Source organism: Lepisosteus platostomus, chromosome 27 (assembly GCF_059453375.1).
Source record: "Lepisosteus platostomus isolate fLepPlt1 chromosome 27, fLepPlt1.hap1, whole genome shotgun sequence".
In the NCBI taxonomy this organism is placed as follows: domain Eukaryota; kingdom Metazoa; phylum Chordata; class Actinopteri; order Semionotiformes; family Lepisosteidae; genus Lepisosteus; species Lepisosteus platostomus.
Genome location: NC_142637.1, coordinates 7,571,385 through 7,586,779, shown reverse-complemented (window position 1 = coordinate 7,586,779; position 15,395 = coordinate 7,571,385). Strand labels below are relative to the sequence as shown.

The 15,395-nt window shown below is 50.0% G+C and overlaps 1 long non-coding RNA gene across 1 annotated transcript in view; it reads left to right on the top strand.

Moving 5' to 3' along the window:
• Positions 1-4,138: 4,138 nt before the first annotated feature.
• The window catches only part of LOC148639217 (uncharacterized), a 48,914-nt gene continuing 37,657 nt past the window's right edge, over positions 4,139-15,395 (top strand). Inside the window, exons 1-2 of the long non-coding RNA XR_015930772.1 lie at positions 4,139-6,460; positions 6,546-7,798. This is a non-coding gene — a long non-coding RNA (uncharacterized LOC148639217). The remainder of the gene's footprint in view (positions 6,461-6,545; positions 7,799-15,395) is intronic.

The following is a 15,395-nucleotide window of genomic DNA, read 5'->3' as shown; positions in this document are numbered from 1 at the left end:
TATCATGGTACGTCACTCGGCCAGCGTGTTCAGTGCAGCAGATGGTCTGATTTCCTGCTCCTTCACATCCCCTCTGTATTTCCCCCCTGAGGTGAAAGACATCAGCTCGCTCTTTGCTCAGAGTCTTGTTTGGAGAGCAAAAGGGAAGCGCACACTGCTTTGTCAGCACAATCTAAATGATTGCAAGCATGATCTCCCTGCTGGTTGTACTCAAAAGACAGATGTTGGGGGGGGGTTGTCACCAGATTAAGGCTGTTGCTTTTTTTTAAAGATGCATATACGTCTGACTCTCCCCCTTCCTAGAGAGCAGTGCTACTCCAAACGCCTGCGTCTCTGCCACTGCACTGTCGAGATTTCAGAGGAGAGTGACGTCACTGTTGTATTTTTCCTTGTGTGCATGATCCAGTTAACACACAGATGCAAAGCTCTGTTACAGCCAGAAATTCACAGTGAAGCTTCAGATCTCTGTGAAAGATTGTGGAGACCAACTGTGATTCCCTGCTGGCTGTTTCTGGAACGCCTCGGGTCACACCTGTGCACATGAAACAAAGGCAGGAGCCAGAAAGAGAGAGAATAAGGGGCAGGAAAAGGAGCTTTATCAGTGATTACACCTCTCTCCAGGGTCATCTCCTAACAGCTGTCTGATAAGTCCAACAGGATCGATTGTCTTTCAAAGGAGACTGCACTCTCCTTTAACAGAACTTCTGTTTGATTGTTTTTTGGTTTGACCTTTTGCACAGAGAGAACGAGGCAGATCAGGAAGTTCTACTGCTCTGCAGAGGTGCGCTGACCACTTCTCGTTCAGCAAAGCGTGCAAGGGGCAGGCTCAGACCCGAGAACGCCGAAATGTCAAAGCCAATCTGAAACCGCGGCCAGGAGCACACAAAACTACTGTCCTGCGCTGAGATGCCGTTCAGATGACGCAGCGGAAGAGGTAGTCACACCTCTCGGTGCAGCCTGATTTGGGGGGACCCTTTGAATCTTAATACACAGACAAGAAACTGTTTTTCGAGAAACACAGGAACACAAAAAACAGAAGAACGGCAAGATTGTCGCATTCATATTCCCTCCACAACGTGTGTACGGGACCCTTGTAACAGGGACACTCTGCTGTAAACAGGCGCCGTCCTTCGGATGAGACGTTAAACCGAGGTCCTGACTCTCTGTGGTCAATAAAAATTCCAGAGTGTTTCTCGAAAAGAGTAGGGGTGTTACCCCAGTGTCCTGGCCAAATTTCCCCCTGGCCTTTACCAATCATGGCCTCCTAATAATCCCCATCTCTGAACTGGCTTCATCACTCTGCTCTCCTCCCCACTGAGAGCTGGTGTGTGGGGAGCGGACTGGTGCATCATCCAGGTGGGGGTACACACTGGTGCTGGTGGAGGGGATTCCCATGACCTGTAAAGAGCTCTGAGTGGAGCATCCTGAAAAGCGCTATATAATTGTGAGGAATTATTATTATTACAGCAGTGAAGGGACGGCAGGGAGTCTTTATGTTGTTGGGGGCAAAGTGATGCCTCTCCCCAGTGACCCTATTTTCTGCAAAGCACCAGCCCAGCACAATCTCTTTTCTCAGCCTTCCTGCAGAGCTGAAGCCATTGGCGTGACAATCCTGCAGTTCTTCCAAAGGTGCAAAACACACCGACATCACGGACGAGGTGATCAAGAAAGTGTTAAAACATGATGCGTAAAAAAATGGGGGAAGGATCATCCGCCTTTACCGGGGTGATCTTAGCACGTTTGCAGACCCCCCTTGGCAGGATGTGAATTAAACTCTCTGGTTTGATCTTTCCTGAGAAGACTTGACGACGGGGGCAAAAGAGATTGTGCTGGGCTGGTCCCGGAAGTGTTTGTTTGACCGCACGTCAACAAACGACATGGGGCAAACAGTGCCTGCTCCCATCCCACGCTGCCCTGCTGCACCCTGCCCCCGCCCCCCCGGGGTGTTCAGACAGTGACTCACCCCACCCCCCACCTACACTGGGGCCAGACTGGCTCAGATCTCCCACCCCCCGATCAGACGCGATTATTGATCGAAAGCTGATCGATGTCTGGGTCCATCTGCCCCGCTGCCACTGACCCAGGTCACATGATGAGGGAGATAAGGAGGCCGCCTGGCCAGCTGCCTCTGACAAGAACTCTGCTGTTCTTATCGGCTTATTCCACAAAAAAAACACACACAATGCAGGCAACCTGATATGATGAATGAATAAGTGAATGGGTCTCCTATTTGTAAAGAGCAAATGGGTCTCCTATTCGTAAAGAGCAGACTGTTGTAAGGGGCTTAATTACAACAATGCTCCTCCTGAACCAGAGGTCGAATGGTGAAGTGCTGGGGAGACCTTCTGCAATGGCAGGAGGCAGCAGCACAGGACACCCAATATGGCTTGGACCCTGTTCGTTTTTTAAATAACGCGTAAGTCGCCAGGGCCGGATTTTGGTGTTCGTAGGCACTTTCACTCCGAAATGTGCAAGAAGAGGGGTCAAAGCCAGTTGAATGAGCACTGTGACTTGGAAAAACCCCCAATCGCCATCACGAAATAGATTACATTTCCAGGAATGAGCAGCACCATGTTCTGTCATTCAGAACGGCAACGGAAGTTGGCCTGTTTAGAGTCTAATAGTAATAGTATTACCTTGTGCATGCATCTCTTTAAATCCAATAGACATATTGATCTCGATTTGGTCGGTTCTGCTGACCAATACCACTTACTTGTTAACTCTGCATGCAGATCACATTGGAACATTTCTGTGGTGAAATGTCTGTTGCACAACCTGCACTCATTCGCTTGTACATCACAGTGCATCAATCATCACAGTGACTAGTGAGCAGGAAGGGCTGCATCACTTCACAATTCTCACGAACTCTCCCTCTCGCCTGTGGCGAGACCAGGGGCTTGCAACAACACGGCGACTATCCAGAACTTTCACAATGTTCACCACTTTGGCCTTGATTCGGAATTTGTTACTTTTTTTTCCATTTATTTTGGCGCCGAGATTTAATAAGCAGTCTGAGAAAGTGGGACCTCAGTTTCTCTTTTACTGTTTCCCCTTTAAATCAGTTTCCACTTTGGAAAGGAAGGCCTGTGGTCCTTATTGTTTGCTGCAGGCTCCCCTCCCCTCTCTGGGTGCACTGGTGAGACAGCTGCTGCGGCCCACAATGGGATACTCTGTGTTCATTGTCTGATTTTCTTACGGAGGAGGGTGTGGGGGACATGAAATGGCCCCCCATTGTCTGCCTCCCCTGAACTGCCTGGGCACACCTGGGTAAGGAGGAACGCGAGAGAGAGAGAGAGGCGAGGGGAACTCGAGAGAGAGGAGCTATTGTCTGAGCCCGCGCAGGCTGTCAGGCCAGAGCTAGGGCAGGCCAGAGAGCGAGACAAGCCGGCAGGCAGGCAGGAGGGGAGGGAGATGACAGGCATGAGAGCTATGTGATGATTATCTGGAGTGTACACAGGGGCTGTTCTGTTCAAACCACAGCCAGGCCCAGAGGCACCAGGCTGGGGCTCCAACCAGGTGTGCGGAGCAAGAGGAGGGAGGGAGGATGGGTGAGGCCCTGCTCACAGAAGCTGGGCTGCAAGAGCCGTTCTGAGGCCAGGACAGGTGAGGCTGCAGGCATGCCGGAGTGTGACTCATTCAGCTGCGCTTCCCTTTAAAGAAGGGTATTGCCCCCCTCCACCCCCCCCCCCCCCAGCTAATCAGATGAAGCCTGTTTCAGTCACGGCAATCAATAATCATCGCAGGAGAAGGTTGATTTTGCACGGTGACCCATTTTTTTTTCTCTTTAAAACGAACCACAGCTTTTGGGCACACGGTGGGGTTGGGGTGGGGTTTTTGCACCCGGCAGCGGCGGAGGAGTGCTCTGAATCGCCCTGTCATCCGCAGCTTTGATCCATCGGGGCTCTCAAAACCCCCCCTGGAAACACTCCTGCCTGCCAGCAGCTGTGCAGCAATGGAAACTTCAGCAAAGACAGGGCTGAGGGCCTTGTAAGAAGAGCCTGTTGTTTGTGCTCTCGTCTGTGATCCAACAGCAAGATGCTCTGTGAGGCAGCTGACTTCTGCACGAGCAGAAGGAGCGTGTCTCTCTCTCTCTCTCTGCTTGGTGAGAGCATTTTGCTGGGGCTCGTGTGGGAGAGCACTTCTCTTTCATTCCCCCTCGGCCCTTCCAGGAGCTGCCCTGCGTTCTCTCGGTGCCGAAATCCCGACCCGTGTGCCAGACCTCGCCGGAGAAACGCTGACTCCAGGCAAGACAGACCGAAGCTTTAAGATTTACCGCGGGGTTGGCGTGTTTGCACTTCACCGATCTCCTGGATTCATGAGGCACGTGTTTCTTCTCGCCGTGCACAGCGGGTGTGGGGGTTATAGAGGAGTTCGGTCGCGTTCCCGGCGGGCTGGAGTCAAAACGAGACGCAAACCGTCCGGCCTTTTCCAACATCGGACATCGCTGAGAGATCCCTTTCCAGAGCTGTAGCAGCTGCAGCAAAGGCAGAAACGCAGCAGAGAAAAATCGACGATCTCGCCCTGCTTTTGGGTTTTCTTTGGTTTTAGGGTGCAGACAGGAGATGACCAAAAGGCTTTGTTTACCCCTTTGGCTTAAGGGCTATGTGTGAACGGCATTAAAAGGACGTGTTAATTAGAACACAAACAAACACAGACGAACAAAATAAAAAAAACATCATAAAAGCAACTCGCGTTTTACCCCTAGAGGTGTTTGTGAACTTAAAGGAAGGTGCGTGCATCTGACACGGCAAGCCTCCCTTCCTGAGAAACGGTCTGGAAAGGCCCAGAAGTCAGGGAGGGCAGTGAGAAGGTGAGACCAGCAAAACAGCTCTGGCTTGTCCGACCGAACAACACAATTAGAAACATGCGCTTGACTGGAGATACGCCTCACAGACGTCACTGTTCACACAGTTAACCCTGTTCCTGCCTCCGCTCACCTGTCCACCCCACACTTTGTGCCTACAACCACTTCCTGTGCCTCGGGGGCTCTGACCGCACAGAATCGAAAAACAAACCGAGGAGACCCACACAATGCCAGTGGCGTCCAATAATTAACTACATTTAGGGCTCTGCTCAGAAGGCAAGATTTCTGAATTGTTATTCATTCATTTGGCTGGATCAATATTTTAAGTTATCCAAAGCAACGTATGTTTATATGCATTTATGTAGATGGACATTTTCCTAAGGTCCTTTGCTCAAGGGTCCAAGCCCATAACCTCCCAGATACAAGCCAGGAGCCCTGACCAGTGCTTCACCCTGCAGGCTTTCGCTAGCACTTAGCCTGCAGCACCTACAGCTGCTACACCCAGCTCTTTAATTATTTAACTCCTAATCACTGGGGGTTGATATAGCAATTAAGGAGCTGGATTGATCCAAATTCCGGAATGGAATGGTCTGGCGGCGGCACAGTGGTTAACATTGGGGATTCGGTGCTGTGTGGGTGGAGTCTGCATGTTCTCCCCGTGTTCCTCCAGGTTCTCTAGTTTCCTCCCACAGTCCAAAGACATGCCGGTAGGTTAATTGGCTTCAGGAAAAATCGGCCCTAGGTGTGTGTGTGTGTGTGTGTGTGTGTGTGTGTGTGTGTGCCCTGTGAAAGACTGGTGTGCTGTCCAGGGTGTACCCAGCCTTGTGCCAGTTGCTTGTTGGGATAGGCTCCTGACTCCCCTGTGACTGGTTAGAAAATGAATGGGTGCAATTGTCTGGAGAGGCTGCAAACGAGGCATCCTTAGGCTACAGAATATGGTGGGTGGTGTAAAACAGCAGTTGATAATCTGGTAATTCATGGTCATGTCGAGCGCTGACCACACTGAATCATAGAACATATGAGTCTGCATCAAACTTTGGATGGTTTCTTTGTCAGGGTGTAGTTGCATAAACCAAAAAAATCCATGCACCTCCAATTACTGCTACTGAACTGCTGACCTTTTTCAAGAATAGCTGAAACAAGGTGGAAGAGTCCACAGCATGCTCAGCGGACATTTGAGCTCGTCAGCTAGCGAGAGAGAGATTACGCTGCTGTGCTAGACTGCAGCTGAATGATTCATTCACAGCACAGAAGCCAGGACTGGCACGCTAAGACAGAGAATTGAGTGGTCCAACTGTCTAAAAGCAGCCTTTCCGAAAACCAGAGATAAAACTATTTACAGCGACGGGCTTCTTGAAGACTGATTATCGCTGACGTCTCCTGACAACCGAAAAATGGCCCTTTTTTTTCAAAACCGTGGGTGTCGTGGGAGACTTCTCGTGAAAGGAAGTGGCCGGGTTGTGGTCCCCATTCAGCCTTTCGGATTTCGAGAAATCGCCGCTCGCTGCTTTCATATCAAATATCACCCCGGGGGCCAGAGACACACACCAGCCAGCACCCTGGAGCCTGGCCGCAAGTCTCAGCAGCACTGCTGCTCTGGAAGGCAAAAAGTGCAGCTTAAAGCAGCTCAAATGTCAAGCCAAGATGTAAAAAAAGGTAAAACAAAAAAAAAAAAAGAACGATCGTTGCTCTTTGTGGTTCTTTCGGGTTGGGAGTGACTAAACCTGTGTTTTGCTTCTAGTTGGGCATTAAAACGACCCCCCTGACGAAGCCGGCTCCCGCTGTATGACATGGTCCAGTGTGCACGCCGGGAATGAGAATTTGGCTCCTTCTGATGCATCAGAGCTGCAGGCCGGCCCACTCTGGACTGATCGTGTTGTGTTCAGGGCTGGTTGTCTTGTTTCTAAACTCCCACTGAAGATGTTGGGTTGCTGTATCCCATTGCAATAAGAAAAGGAAATAGAATAATAATAATAATTCCTTAACTTTACTCTCCTGGGCTCTCCAGAGTGCGCCAGTCCGCTCCCCACACACCAGCTCTCAGTGGGGAGGAGAGCAGAGTGATGAAGCCAGTTCAGAGAGGGGGATTATCAGGAGGCCATGACGGGTAAAGGCCAGGACACCGGGGTAACATCCCTACCATATTGTACAGAGTTGCTTTAAGACTGGTGGAAGTGATGAACCTCCCAGTGTTGCTACATCACAGAGACCTTATCTGATCAGGCATCCAGCTAATGGGGTTGTTTTGAGCAGGGAGATGGGATGTGAGCCACAGCTGGGTCTATCCCACCAAGGCTGCTCCCCAGTCATTCAGCTGGGAGGACTGGAGATACTGGGGTAGGATACAATGCTGCAGGACAACAGCAGTGTCTGTCCTGGGGACTTGAGCCCACCACCATCACCACCAGCCGTGAGTTTAGAGATTCACCCACTACGCTGCCCGGTGGATTTTTCCAGAAGTGAGTCACTCATTTTCTTTTGAAAATAAAACACACGTGTCTTTGCTTGGTGTGGACGGCACCGATCACATTTCCTGTCTTGCTCGGGTGGACTGCCTGTGCGGTTTCAGAAAGGTCACTTGGCTTCAGAAAGGTCACTTGGCCTCCCCGTGTCTCACCTGGTGGTCACGCCCCCCAGTGGAATAACCACTTCCTGTAGAGGTCGCTGTACTTCCGCCGAGTTTTACAGCATGGGGGGGTGTCATGAAATTGTCTTGTTACTTTTATTGCAAATGTTGTACATTTGGAGCTTTATAGCGAATGACTCAAAACAAAAATGAAGATTGCCAGTTTTTCCAATTCTGGAATAAAGTACGTTTGGGGGGAAAAAAATGAAAATAAAACTAGTGTGTTTTTTTTTAAGCACACACGCAACCTATAGCGTTATTTGACATTTTTTCTAAAGTCGTATTTAAGAAAACACAGACCCGAAGGCGTCCTGGCCATCTGTAGTTTATCCTTCACTGACATCGCTGGACAAAACTGATGTTAAGTGGTAAGAGGGAAGTGGACTTTGAGCTTTATTTTAAAAGGGCTATACAAAATAGTTTATTAGTCGTACTGTTATAGCTATACGATTTGTGTTAAGTATGTTGTGCTGCTTCGGCTGTTTGTTACGTTTATATTCAAATTGTTCCACATACCAGCGCTTTTAAACACCCACGTTGTGTTAGACCACACTTGCACAGTTTGTTAATGTTTTTATACCAATTGACTAGTTTATTTTTTTGCTATTTCTTGAAAATCCGTTAAAAAACGTATTTGGGGGTGTTGGAGAACTAAGGGACCCCCCCAGGTAACTTTGTTCCGAGTGTTGCTTTGCTGTTGGTTTATTTGGGCAAGTTGCAGGTCTTTCCCAACGCGACGCTGACGATCATCAGGGTGAAAACGAGGGTTAAATATTTATTATATTAACGAGGGTTATCTCATCTGCGCCGCAAACAAAAAAAAAACATCGTCCGCTGCCCTACGGTTTTGGGTGTCTCTTGTCCTAAATTTCAAACGATTTGAAATGGAGGGGCAGTCAGTCATTTCGGGGGAGAGAGAAAAAGAGGAACAGCGTTCACACCCCTTCGCTGCATCTCGGCACACACTGACAAAAACACCTCGACGACATAAATAAGTAAATGCGTATACATCGCTCAGTGCAAAGAGTAGGCTGGGGAGACGTGATCGGGTTGCAAAGCGCCGCCGGATGAGAGTCGGTGGGAGGTGGACACTCGCTAGAAGCAGAAAATCCCGAATCGACGCAACGCTCGGGACGGTATTGCCTTTTATTTAAAAAAAAACACATCCTCGTACTGCATTACACAGCACCTCAGAGCGGGCTGCAGTGCAGATTGTATGCTTCTCTCTCTCCATGCATTTTTTCCCCCCACGCAGGTTCACTAGTGTGTCAATGCATATTCATTGAGGATAAAGTATAGCAGGCGTGCTGCAGGCGTGAAGGTGATAACTTGGTGAAATAAATACACACGAGCTGGGAAGCGAAGGAATTCTGTTTTCCCCCCTGGGCTACATGAGCCACTTTGTCAAACGCCTTCGACCGCTATCCCGCGGGTCATTGGCCAGCTCTGTTTTCAGGGGGTTAAAACGTGCAACCTCGTGTGACGCACTGGTGGACTGAGCTGTCGTGCAGATGGTCCACCTTGAGCACACTCTGGCCTCAGCGCATGGATCAGGCCATCAGCTTGATCGTTATTCCGCTGTCTCCGTTGCATTGACGATATTGCCTCACTGGTCAAGCACAGAACAGGGCCGTTCCAGAACCAGTACATAAGGCAGCTGCTTAGACAAAGGTGTGCAGATAGGACGGAGGGCACTAAAGGGGCCGAAGATACCAATCTGAAACATCTTGACACCCCTGTGAGCTCAGACCCTGCGGTGACACTCCATTTCTACCCACTAGAAGATGTTCACAAGGGACGGACCTGGGTGCAATCGGTGTGCACAGTCTGATCCTCACCGGGATCAGTTTAGAGGATGTTAGTTTAAAGCTCATGTTAGCTTGCGTCAGTGTGCGAGGAGCAAAGAAACCAGCTCAGGCTGGAAACAACTCAAACCTTTATGTGTTTTTTTTTTGGTGTGTTGGTGCTGTGTGCGACTCGTCTGGGGTGGAAATATCAAGAGCTGTTTTTTGCAGAAAAGATTAGATTACTGCGAACGGTTTAAACTGACCGCCTCTCTGTGACAGCCGGGCGGGCCGCTGTCAATGTAGGAGCAAGTCACCCAGCGAAGATTAGGCTCCTTGACTGTCCACTGTATGTGCGTTTCTTTGTGCATGAGTGTGTGGGCAATTTCTGGTTTTCAGCGCAGACCCTGTTCCTTTTTCTCAGAATCCGAAAGAGGAACTGGGTGTTCAGTGTCGTGATACCCAGAGCTTAAAAACAAGCCAGAAGAACAGGCAAACATTCATTAACGATGAAGATCTTCTCTGGCTGCCGATAAAAACAGCCACTTGCTGTAGCGTCACTTGATTTCCTTCTCACTTCTTTCTCTATGATTTCTTCACCGAAGGAAACACCTCACTCAGTATCAGGTCAGATCAGCCTTTACGGTACTTCAGATGCACCGCCTTGCATGAGCAAGTGCTTTTAGCACACTTTCAGTTCAGTTCAGCAGCTGATATTCTTCCAGGGAGCTCCTATCATTAAGGTCCAGTTCTTAGTAATCCCCACACTGGGGAGCAAAATAGCAAGCAGTCACATCCTTCTAGCAATTGTCAAAATGGAAAACGGGTACTTCTCTATGTGGGCTGGGCGTTGTGGGCTTAAGAGATTTGACTCCGTCTCTTGTAATGGAAATAGTGAATGCCACATCCATTGTCCAACATATCGGGGCATCTCTGTGTGTGCTGCTGCAGCTGGTCAGTCCCATCTGTTGTCAAAGGCTGTGGCGTCGATATGCATGTGAACGAGCATTTCTGCCTACCTGCAGCTCAGGTAAATGAGCTGCTGATCTCGTTAGCTGGGCTGCACAGCTTCCATCGCAAGAGGGAAAAAAACGCAGAGGGGAAAAACGCATGCAAAACTGAATTTTGAATCTTTCTCTGTGTCTGTGGGGGGTCTGATATGTATTTGCCCTCCGAATGCTCAGGGTGTGTTTGGAACTGCAGCAAAGACACTCTATAGAATAAAGTGTGCAGCTTGGATACTCCCTGCATTCTTTATTGGAAAAAGTGACTTACACCTGTAAGGTTCATAAAAACCGAGAACAGGGGACACGTTTCTACAGACGAGAGTGTGGGTGTCTGGAACAAGCTGCCCAGTCATGTTGTTGAAATTATGGCTTTTTTTTTAATGAGAGATGGATGAGCAGCTAACAACCAAATGACCGAGGTGGGCCACCAAATAGCCTTCACTTGTGAATGACCATTCTTGTGTGATGCCCCAGAAGCATGTAATGCAAGTACCCTGGATGGCCTTCCAGTCTGAGCATGCAGGCAAACACAGGAACCATTCAGAGACCCCCGATTAGCCTGCTCTATGGGAGGAAATTGGAGTGCCTGCAGAAACCCCATGCAGACTTGTGGGGAACATGCAAACTCCACACAGATGCCACCCAGGGCTGGACTTGTTTTCTGAGCCCAATATTATGAGGCAGGAGCCTCATAACCACTGACTGAACTCCCCCCCCCCCCACTGTGTTAGCTCGGATGTGAATGGGAAAGCACTTTCAGCTGCATCAGCAGGATGCCTCGGTGGCGGTGCGTTGGCGAGGGGGTGCAGTTCCGCGGGGCTCTGCCTGTTTTGCTGATGATCGCTCGTACTGGCGCGGAGCTCGGATCTGCTCGACTCTCTTCCAGAGCTGTTCCCGGTAAACACAGTTACTTAACGCCATCGTCCCACCCCCTTCAGTTCCGAGGGAGGGAGTCTGATCAGTGTCTTTCCTCGTGTGTGTGTGTGTGTGCGTGTGCGCGTGCGCGTGTGCCACTAACTGGCATCACTGTGCACTGGCTTCATCGGATGCCTTCTCTAGGACTGAACCTGTTCTCCTCTTTATTTTTTCCCTGAAAGGCTGTGAACCTCCTCTTTGCAAAGGATCCTCCTGGTTGCAAGGGGGGGTCACATGGCTTCAAAACCAGCTGTTGGGTTTGGGGGTTTCAGGTGGCATTAAAAGCGAGGACTGACGAGTTATCCGTGACCTGTGCCCCACAAAATATGTGCTAACTGGATTGTACAGAGCCCTCTCATTTTAAATGGAAGCTGCTGTCCCAATTTCTCTTGCCGGTTATTAACTCTCCGTGCTAAAATAAATCTGCAAATTTCAAGTAAAGCCCGAAGTCATAAACTTTGTCGAAGTTCCCATGGTCCCCATGGTGTCGCCAACCCCTGGTCTCACCACGAGGGGGGGGGGGAGAGCGAGAGTTTGTGCTAATTGTGACGTGATGCTGCCCTTCCTGCTCACTAGTCCCTGTAATGACTAATGTAATGTGATGGACGAGCGGATCAGCAAAACCGTCCCGAAGTCGAGAGCAGTATTTCTATTGCGTTACGAGAGATGTATTCACTAGCCTGCTGGTTTACAATGTAATAGGGCTGCACACATCCCCAGATGTTTTGTTGGCTTGTTCTAAAATGTAGAACATGGCGCTGTGCACACCTGGAAATTTAGTCTGTTTTGCCAAGTAAATTGGAGATTTTTAAAGTTACTGTGTACTTTTTACTTTCATTGTGCTCTGAAATGCACTCATCAGTGCCAATTCTTTCTAACTGGAAGTGCACAAATAGTGCTGCAGTTCCCCTTTAAAAAGACCAGCCTTGACGCTGAGCTGAAATCCCAAGGCAGTCGTGGCACAGGCATATGGCAGAACACTGTAGCTTGGCCTTGTGTGCCTGGTGCAGATGCACATGCAGGGTTTATACCACTGGCGGTGTGTGTGTGTGTGCTGGTGTTACTATCACAGGACGCTGTAAATCTTCCTCTCTGTCCGTGTGTGTAGAGAAGTGAGTAAGGTTTCTGATCCAATTACCTCTCGCAGGAGGTGATTGAGCGATTATGAGGAACAGAACCTTAACTAGATGCTTCTGCTTCCTCTTCTTCATCCTTATCTGCTTCCCTTTTTGTCCCGTCTTTCCTGATTCTGTGGCACAAGAATATCCCACCTTTGGACAGTGGAGTGGAGTAAGGGGACTCATTTAGTTTTTTTGCTCTTCTGCAACATAAGATGACAAAACTCTGAAAAAAACTCCTCTTAAAGGCTGTTTTGCAGGGGTCATCTGGACGAATCTCTAATGCCTTTTTGTACAACCCATGAGTATTAGGTAATGAATTAGGTGTAGTGCTGTAGTGCTCTTGCTCGTTCTGATAATATAATAATATAAGGATATTAAATAAGTGGTTTATAATGCTAATAAGAGCCCCAGATCCCTAAATGCTTCTGACCTGCTGTGCATTTCTAAATAGTGGTCATGGGTTCTCCCTTTGAGACCTTCAAGGAAAGGAGTGTTTCAGACCCAGGGGGGTTGGGAGTTCGTCCCGGGAGAAAACCGGGTTTCCCTTCCGTTACTGGGGGAACCCACACCGCATCTGTGGAGCGAGGAGGTGGTGGTGGTGTTAGCGGAGGGGTCCCCCTCTGTACCCAGCTGAGCGAGCGAGAGAGGGGCTGTCGTGACTGTGCCGAGGCCCGGAGCTTGCCGATTCGCAGATGCGTGATCGCGCGGCGGCGGCGGCGGCGGCGGCTCGTGGCGGAGCCGGGGGGGATGTGAAGTGTGAGGTCTGATTCCGTGCCCACGCGTCTTCTGAGGCACTTCTTCAGGAGCCCACGCGTCCTCGAGCCTGAAATCCCGGAGTGTGAGGGAGGCAGGTGTGAGATGTCTGGGAGAGAGGCTCTGCTGTGAGCTGATGGAAGGGGGGAGGGTAGGACACTCTAGGTAAAAGCAGTGGAGGCTGATGCACGTATCCCTGCCAGGTATAAGGTCACCTGACACTCTTCTGCTAAAAGGCCTTACATGCAGAGAGCTAATTGCCTGCAGCTGTTCAGGGCCAGGTGATTCACTGAGGAGGAAGGCTGTCAAGGAGATCCCCTCTCCTTTTTTTTACTCCCCTCCCCCTTCACTCTTTCTGTCCTTCTCAATACAATTTCTTGTATCAGGAATTTCTTTTCGCAGACCCCAGCTTGCTCTCCATGAGACACACAGACAGGGAGAGAAGCTGGGGGTCAGAGCGCAGGGTCAGCCATTTATACTGGAGCAGTTGGAGGTGAAGGGCCTTGCTCAGGGGCCCAACGGAGTAGGATTCCTCTGCCGGCCGTGGGATTTGAACCGGCAACCTCCCAGCCACGGCCACAGGCGCAGATCCTGAGCCACAGAGACACCGCTCCGCCCGATAACAGACTGATGACGGCCAGAGCCGTGTCCTGTGTCCTCTGGGTCACGCAGACGCTGGCCGTTATCAGTCTGTTATCGGGTGGAGCGGTGGGACTGTGGCTCAGGATCTGCGCCTGTGGCCGTTGCTGGGAGGTTGCCGGTTCCCCCTCCATCGCCCCGTCGTCTCTGTCCGGGGGGCCCATCGAGGGGACGGTGCAGGCCAATTGACGCCTGGGCGGCACAGCGCAACGTCTGCGGCCTCGTTCCCTTCCCTCTCCTTCGCCGCCTCCGTTTTCACAGTGTGGCGTGACTTTTCAGGGCTTGCTGGGATGCCTGCTGCTCGTGCCAGCAGTTGCCAGAGGCACGTCTCATTTTTTTCAGCCGCTTCTCAGGAATCTGGCCTGCGTTTTAGAAGCAAAGGGAGTGCCTCTCTTTTTAATACGCATCAAAAAGCAACCAGTAGGTAGTGGGGGCTGGTAACTTCTTTTTTTGTCGAGAAAAAGTAAAAAAATAATCATAGTGACTCATTATTCCAGCCTTTCTCACCTACATTGACTTTGAATTTGCGTGATACACAGGAGAGCAGTATATTATATAGCCAGCAGCCATATCACCCTGCAACTCACAACTGGCAACGAACGTGAGCCCAGCAGGTGTGAGCCTGGATGGGAGACTCCTGGGAAAAACTATGGTTACAGCTGGAAGAGGTGTTAGTAGGACCAGTAGGGGGTGCTTACCCTGCGGTCCGTGCGGGTCTTAATGCCCCAGTATAGTGACGGGGGGGAAAAAAAGACACTGGCCTTCGGATGAGACATAAAAACGAGGTCCAAATTCTCTGTGGTCATTAAAAATCCCAGGGTGTTTCTTGGAAAAGAGTAGGGATGTTACCTCTAGTGTCCTGGCCAAATTTCCCCCTGGGCTTTACCCATCATGACCTCCTAATAATCCCCATCTCTGAACTGGCTTCATCACTCTGCTCTCCTCCCCACTGAGAGCTGGTGTGTGGGGAGCGGACTGGCGCATCATCCAGGTGGGGCTGCACACTGGTGGGTGTGGAGGGGAGTCCCCATTACATTGCTTACATTAGGGGAGGTCTTCAAGGGTCCTGAATCCTGCAGGATCTTCCAGATCAACCAGCTGGGGTTCTTAGAAAACGGGGGATTTGGCTACAAATTGGTCCGGTCCAGACAATTTTTTTTGTAATTGTCCCAATGAGCTCCTGCGTCTTTGTTACCCCTCTGGTTTGTTCAAGGTTAGTATCTATCTATTATTTTTCTGCGCCTGCTTGAATACCAACCCGTTTAGTCGGCAGTGGGCAGTAAATTCCTCACGAATTCAGTCATGCAGGTAGTTTATTTTAGTTTTCTAACAATTTCCCCAGTTGGTTGGCCTGACTTATTTCCTGGAGGCCGGTTTTTAAAACCCAAAGCCCTTTTATGTACCGGCCTGGGCCTCTGTACACTCCACTCAACTTTTCCTTTTTTTTTTTGCCGTACGCCCGTCTGGTTTATTTGCTCCTGTCAGACCACACAAACCCTCGCCCTAACCATCCGCATCAATCTCTGTCACTTTCCCTAGCCGCCCCCCCCGTCCGAAAAATTCGAAAGAACAAAACTCGACCATGGCCTGAGATGAAAAACCCAGCGATGGGGTTTTAGATCCCTTGTTCTTGTTGGGGAAGGTCCTCGGTTCCTGTGGTTCTGCAGCGGTGTGTTGTCTTGATAGGCATGTGAACGTGCTTGTACCTCAGTCTAGCAGGCTGGCCTGATGTAAACCAGTCATGTT